Source organism: Astatotilapia calliptera, chromosome 3 (genome assembly GCF_900246225.1).
Source record: "Astatotilapia calliptera chromosome 3, fAstCal1.2, whole genome shotgun sequence".
Lineage (NCBI taxonomy): Eukaryota > Metazoa > Chordata > Actinopteri > Cichliformes > Cichlidae > Astatotilapia > Astatotilapia calliptera.
The window spans coordinates 3,447,100-3,454,573 of record NC_039304.1 but is presented as its reverse complement, the minus strand read 5'-3'; the positions used below and the strand labels follow the sequence as shown (position 1 = coordinate 3,454,573).

Sequence of the window (7,474 nt, the reverse complement as noted above, 5' to 3'; positions counted from 1 at the left end):
GCCTTTATGAAGGGGGCCAGGGGATCCCATGTCCTTGAGTGATTACTCTGCCTTGGAAGCTCGTCTGTTCAGAGCATTTTATGGCATTTGATGTTTGTATATCTTCTTTTCATTCTATCATTTTTTAAAAATTAGATTTTTTGTATGTGTGGGGGGACATATGAAGAACACTGGAGTTAGAAAGCTCATGGCTTTTCCTTTTGTGCGGAGCCTAAGAATAGCTCGGCGGACTTCATTCACATGTTGCTGTTATTTATAGCTGCCAGTGACACAAACAACACGCCTGTGGGTGCTGCTGCCTGTGCTGGGATTGGTTTTTGTCGTAACAAACAGAACTAAAGTGAATCCAAGTGTTACAAACAATTAAAAATGTACATCGCAGCCACTGTCTGTGCATTTGTTTTTGATGATCTGTGATGGTAGCAGGTACTTAGTTCACCAGTTACTATTATAAGAAATAATTTTGTTTTTTTAAGCAACTACTTAATTTGTCTTTTCTCTTCCAGGTAAGTGGACATGGAGCTGTACAGTCCAAAGCCTGACTGAAACCTGACTCCTGCTGACGGTCGTTCTGTATGTGTTTGCTGTGGGGCTGGTGACAGAGAGGTAAATATGCCTCAAATAGTTGTTGACCTTTCTGTGTGGAGACACGAGGCAGGAGCAGCAGCCACTCTGGTTATTGGACATCCGTCTTTGACAGTGGACAGTGATAGAAAGGCCAGCGCCGTCTTTACTGAGCATCTTAGCTTCGTTGTTTTGTGATTTCATGAAGAAATAATTATAGATAAATGATACATAATTAGCTATTTGTTAGTAGATGTGTGGTTATTATAACAGAGGGCAGAGATCCTCTAAGGCCGTGGTTTATGTAACGCGGTTACAGGACCAGGGCGCCTGACTGCAGCTTCATAGACAATGAGCTATCAGAAGTAGTTTCCACTATGGAGCCTGAGTGTGTGAATCAAACACAGGAAACCAAAGTAGAGCTCAAAATATATATATTATGTTTGTTATGAGAAATGTAAAGACGGATGTACAAAAAAGTAAAGAAAAATATGCAAATATATCACAAACAAAAATAATGTTGACAATACAAAACAGCTTCTTAGGTTCCAAAAGGAGGTGGGATGAGGTGTGGTCCAGTATGTGATTTAGTTCAGTTCCATGGACCTGTGATAGGTCATGTGTCAACAGTTTGATTCAGTCCATAGGTTCACGATTCCTACCGCAACGTAGCGGTGGTCGGGTGGCTCGCCATCCCGCGCTGATCAGGGCTGATCGCGGGAGAAAAAAAAAACCTGACCTAAACAAGGTCAAAAACAAATTATCCTTCAGCGAAGAAAATGAAACCGCATCCTACTGCTGTGACAAAATAAATACATAAATAACAAAGACAATTAATGCCATGTTTCATACAACAATCAACAAACCATCATCTCTTATAATGAATTTCATTCAACATACTATTATAGAAAAACATTCTCATGGGTCCCATCAAAGTATATCAGCCATAAAGCTAATAAATATTATCCAAAGTTAATCGAATATATTTACAAAACTCATTCAATCACAGGTGTTGCGCAACAGATTCAATAATTTAAATGGAATTTAACTCAATGCAAAATCTCATAGGCCGTTTTGGCATTTCATCAGAAAAGTAACAAAAAACATCCAAAACGGACAAATCTACAAAATTCAAATCACTCGTCCAACTCTAGATACGTTAAGTCAACATTCGGCCATAATGGAATAAACAAAAACAACAATATTCAATAAATAAAACTAGTAATTGCACTTACTGTCGCTAGCCTAGCATTAGCTTACCGGCGTTTTAGGATGTGCGATCGCGGCTCCGCATTTTCATTAATTGTGACGAAACAAATAACTCACCGTTGAGTCGATTGTGAGGTAGTGTAAAGATGAATGAATCGGCCGGGTTATTGCACGCTGTCAACTGTAAAATGTGTCGATAGCTGACAAGTACGCCAACCACAGGGACAGCAGCAGCCAGAGGAGCAGGGACATGCAGCTGAATGACCCGGAACTTATGCAGGGTTCATTCCCGCCACAATAAAGGGACTGGCGGAAGTGGGGTCAGAAGCTACCGTGGTTACATTTAGGTGTTCAGCAGCGTCCTGTGTGCAGCAGATTAATCACATCATGTTCGGTTTGGTGGCTTTTTGATGTTATTGTTCGGAGAAAGCTGCCAGGAAACAACTAATAACCGATCAATGACAGCTCAGACAGTCCAGCTGGCTTTCCTCACAAAGTGATTCATTTGTTACCGTCTGTGGTCTCTGAGCAGGCGCAGTGTTACACTGATTTCATCTCCACAAAGCTTCTGTTGAATGTGAGCGAAGCAAGATCACTCCAACCTGTCCTGACACAGCTGAGCTCAGACCAGTATGTCATCACTGTTTGGGTTTGTGCTGAACTGGGCTACTGTTACATGACTGGTAATGAACTGGTAACATCCCAGAGTTCTGTGCGCAATAAGATCTGAATTAATCTAATCCATAAATAAATCATGAACAGCCAACATGCACACATGCTTAACAGAGTGTGTGTGTGTGTGTGTGTGTGTGAGTCTGCTTCCTTTGAGTACAGCTGTTTAGCACATGCATTAATATTTCAGGAAGATGCCCTCAGAGAGACATTATATATGTTTGCATGCTGCATAATTAATATAATAATAAATACCTTTCTAGTGTGATAACAGCAGGGGGCGCTGTGACTGCAGAGTCCTTTTGATGTGCTGTTTTTACGTGACAAATTGCTGCTGACAGATCTATGTGATCACTTATATTAAGAGAGGATTCCTGATTCTCCGTTTTACTTTGTACTGTGACGCTAATTTAGTTTATAAATAAGTCTTTTAATCGTATTAGTTGTAATTAGAAAGACGAACTCCTCTCTCCTGATTGTTTATTGGCTTTTTATGAATTAGGGTGAAAACTTCAAACCCACAAATACCCAAAGAAGCCTGAAACGATGATTTAGCCATGAAGTGAAATGACACAGGGAAGCTGAGATGGTTTGTTGACCTGTGCTTCAGCATGTCTAACTGGGACACTTACAGCAGTATTTCTGTGTTAGTGTGTTACTGTTCGACACCCTGTGTATCCACGATCAGTCGTCTGCACGTGTCCAGCCTCGCCCCTGTGTTCTACCTAAACGTTTCCATTCTGGTCATTCCCAATGAAGAGTCGACCATCTTTAACCGCTCCAGCTCCGCCTCCTGTGGTTTGTCAGTGCCACCGTCTCCGACACACAACAGCTCGCCATCACGAGCTACCGTCTCCTAAATTTTCCCTGTCAGGTTTTTGTGTTTCTTCTTTCACAGACCCCCCTGACCCTCACCTCCACCCACCCCACCTCCTCTGCACCTGCCCTGTGCACTGTGTTGTTCTGGACCAGCTTCACTCAGGCACCTTTCTCCTTCACACACATGTATTCAGTCTTACTGGCTCCACCTCTCCACCTGCTCCCTGTTCTCACTATAGTTCCCAGTGTTGTCTGCACCATCGCACACATGAAGGGCCTCAGAGTTGAGTCCTGATGTCATGGCGCCCCCGCTTTAAATCCATCTGTCCCTCCTACAGCTCAGCTCACCTGTGCCTTGCTGTCTCCTGCACAGCCTCAGTATGTGCTCAGTATGTGCTCAGTATGTGCAGTACCACAGTACGTCTCTTGGTGTCCCGTCGTGTGCTTTTTCCACATCCACACAGATATGATACAACTTCTAACCTTCTCTGCACTTCCTCATCTACATGTAGAACCTCACTTCAGTAGCTCTTTCTCACGGTGTGGCTCATCAGCTCCATCCCCCTGTGGCTGCTGCAGCTCTGCACCCTGATTCTTCAGTACCAGGACACAAGCATCTGTCCCAACACTGTGTTAAACAATCTAGTTAAAAAGTCCCCTTCATACCTCCAGATGTTTATCAGGACCATCATTCTCCTTCATAGCTGCCCTCATTTCCTCCTTACTCTTACTGCACATCCTTCCAGCCTCAGCCAAGTCTTCTTCTGCTTCCTCAGCATGTGCTCTCTCACACAGGTCACTGTAAACCTGCAGCCACTGCCCAGTTCTCCCGTCTACTTTCATTATCCTGAACGTCCTCGTTCACATTTCCTTGTCTTCTTTTCTTCTGTTCAGAGGATGCACTGAACACCACCATGACTCTTTCCCTCATACTTCAAACCATGTTTCAGAGGTTTGAAGTCACACACTAACCTGCTCACTTTATTATTGTGTTTTTGAGCGTTTTCTTCTGCTAGTACCCCCCTCACAGTCTCCACCTTCACCATACGTCACCTGCAAGGTCACTGTCTTCAAAGGTGTAGCCCCCCCCCCCCCCCCCCCCCTCCATTATCTGATTTCACTGCAGCTTTTACGAGTCAGCCGTGCTATTTCTGATAGGCTCCCCTCTTCTCTCTGTGAGTGTCGCTCATAGAAAACTTTGACACATTAGCCGGTCATGTGAGCTGCTGCTGGAAATAAGTTGAAGAGGGGGTGAGGCCCTGTTAGTGCACACGCCGCTGCCGCCTCGCAGCAGCCTGGGATTCCTGATTTACTGCTGGTTCACTGAGCAGAAGAACAGCGTTTAATGGGGCTCTTTCCTAAAAGTCGTGGCCTGTGTGAGCGATCGTGGCGTGTAGTGTATGTGTTGTTGGCAAGCCGTCACAAGGGGGCGCCCTTCAACAACTTACCTTTGATTTGTGACTCATGAGCAAGAAAAGCATAATCGTCAGATTATTAAATGTAATTTATCTTCATAGTAAAGGAAACACAGATGTTTCTCAGTGACTCGTGTTTGTTTTCAGTCAGTTTGAGACAAAACATGAAGAAAAGAAATGAGCAGGAAGCAGAACACATCACTGTTTGCTCCTCCTTTTATATAATAGGACTAATACAGCAGTGTTACATATGTAAATGGCTCCAGCTGTCATAAACTAAGATTCAGGAAGTTCTCTGATTGAAATGCTGGCAGGTGATGGGTAACCCTCCCCAGCATGTTCCCCAGTATTGCATACAAGCCACTGAAAAGTAAACAAGTAGATGACGACAGGCTGACTGTCTGTGTGGAGAATCAGTAGGAATACGATGGATAAGCACATGAATCTGACATATTTGGAACAACCAGGTCTCGTGAATGACGCCATTTTTACTCCACGTGACGAGAAAAACATGTAAACAGATCGTGAGCATCAGATCTGTTTATGCTTCACAGTTTCCTGCTCGGCACAATCGTGGATCCAAAGATGTCAGCCGACGGCCCCGCCTGCCTTTGTTGTCTCTGCCCAGCCTTCCTGTCGTTATCCGTGTTTTTGCTCCCCATCCCCTCTGCCCTGTTGCCCTGACAACAGACAGACACCTAGGTTTCCTTGGCGACGGGGCAGTTTCCTGCCTCCCTACGCTGTGACTGTAGCACAGAGTGTAAGATGTGATTTCAAAGCCAAACCTGGGGATGTGAGCGGTCCAACCTCACAGGACACGTCGAGCTTTGTCTGGGTTTGGATTTAAGGAGCTACAGGTTAGAGGAGCAGGGACAGAAATCGTCTGTCAGTGTCCCCGTGAAGCCATCGCTGATGTGATTACTGCTGTTTCACATCAAACACTGCAGTTTTCCAGCAGTGGAAAGAAGCTGCTTTTGCTGGCATCCTTACTGAAGTTTAAAGTTTTCCATTTCTTAGAAAATGTTGCTTATTTTTCATCCTTTTAGGTGCAAATTATTCGTTTTACATATAAGTCATGCAGACCGTCAGTGATGCAGGCGTGCGGCTGTGATTAACATTTCCCACCAAAGAGCAGAACTGTGCTTTTCACAGATGAGAGCCGCTGCATGCTGAGCACATGTGGAAGAGGCTGCAGAGCATCGTGCTGCTGGAACCTCGTCAGCGCGGCTGCTCTGGTGTTTCAGTGATGGTCTGGGGGACATCCCAACCACTCAGCACCCTTTGAGTCGCTCTAATAACAGCTACTTATTAATAACATTTGTGCACGAAGCTGCCACATAACACCTGGATTCTTGGGGTGTCTCTGCACCTACACAGAATGGTTTCAGTGATGGATGGAATAACCCTCAGACGATGCCTTGCGTTGGGTTCTGCGTCGACTGGACGCCTTGTGTCGGAGGTGACCCATTTTGATTTAAAGGTTGATCGTAGCGCTCCCTCTGTGACTCCCAACATTAACTAGCTCACTCGTGAGCGAGAGAAGATCAGCTGTGATCCTGTCTGCTTCATGTCTGTCGTGCGTGCTCAGCACATATTGCAGGAACGTGAAATATTTTGTAGGTTGAGCACAACCAGTGTTCCCCAGTTTCATTACTGGGAGTTTGAAACCAGTGATTAGGCTGACCTGTACTGGCCTGATAAAGCACCGCTACTTGAAACACGTGTAAAAAGCTCGGTGTCTACATTGATGGTTCTTTTAAAGTGAAGAAGCAGGTGAGTGCAGTGTTCAGTCCTGCTTCTTTCAGTTAAGACAGCTGGCCAAGGTAAAGCCATCCCTCCTAACGTCTTTGAGCGTGTTATTCACCTTTCCCTTACTTGCAGATGAGACTACTGCAATTCATTGTGTTATGGTCTAGATCAGGCCTCCATCCATCGTCTTCAGATGGTTCAAAATGCAGCTGCTCGCCTGCTAACTGGTACCAAACGGAGAGAGCATATAACCCCAGTTTTAGCTTCTCTACACTGGCTTCCTGTCTCCTACAGGATCCAATTTAAACTTCTACTTTTTGTTTTTAAGTCATTAATGCCCGAGCCCCTCCTCACCTGTCTGAGCTCCTCTCTGCCTATGCTCCAGGACAAACCACGAGGTCCAGCCCAAAACTAATGCTGTCCATCCCACGGACTGACCTCACATCCCGTGGTGATAGATCCGTCTCTGTGGCAGGTCCCAGACTCTGGAATAGTCTCCCCTTAAATATTAGATCTGCACAAACACTTGAGCAATTTAAATCTTTACTAAAGACACATTTCTATGCCCTGGCTTTTAACACACTATGACCCAAGCATTCTGGTCTTATTTGAATTAGTTTAGTTATTGTTTTAATTCTTTTACTGTCCTATTATTGTTTTTACTGTTATTATTGTGTTACATTGTTGCTTTTTAATACCATTTTTATATTGTTAAGCACTTTGTGCAGCATCGGCTGTTTGAAATGTGCCATATAAATAAATTTGACCTTGAAACCAAATCTCCTTAGGAAGCGATTTTATTTTATTTATTTATTTAGGACCGTGCATGTTAGTGAACATAAATGTAAAAAGAAAAATTACATGAATGTAAACATGCCAGATTATAGCCAAAGGCTAATTTCCATCTTTAATGAGGCCGTGTATTAAGTCTCACACAGCATGGGTGGAACAGCTACTAACCATCACTGCAAGCTCGACAGCAGGAGCCGTCTTCCTGTCGCAGTATACCCCAAACAGCTAATTATTGGACTGCAGGGAAATGGGAC

The 7,474-nt window shown here is 44.3% G+C and overlaps 1 long non-coding RNA gene across 1 annotated transcript; it reads right to left on the bottom strand.

Annotated features, from left to right (window-relative positions):
• Positions 1-981: 981 nt before the first annotated feature.
• Positions 982-3,000, bottom strand: LOC113016815 (uncharacterized). Its single transcript, XR_003271311.1, has 2 exons — positions 1,891-3,000; positions 982-1,362 (listed from the first exon to the last, which is right to left on the bottom strand). It is a non-coding gene; the product is annotated as an uncharacterized LOC113016815 (long non-coding RNA).
• Positions 3,001-7,474: the final 4,474 nt, after the last annotated feature.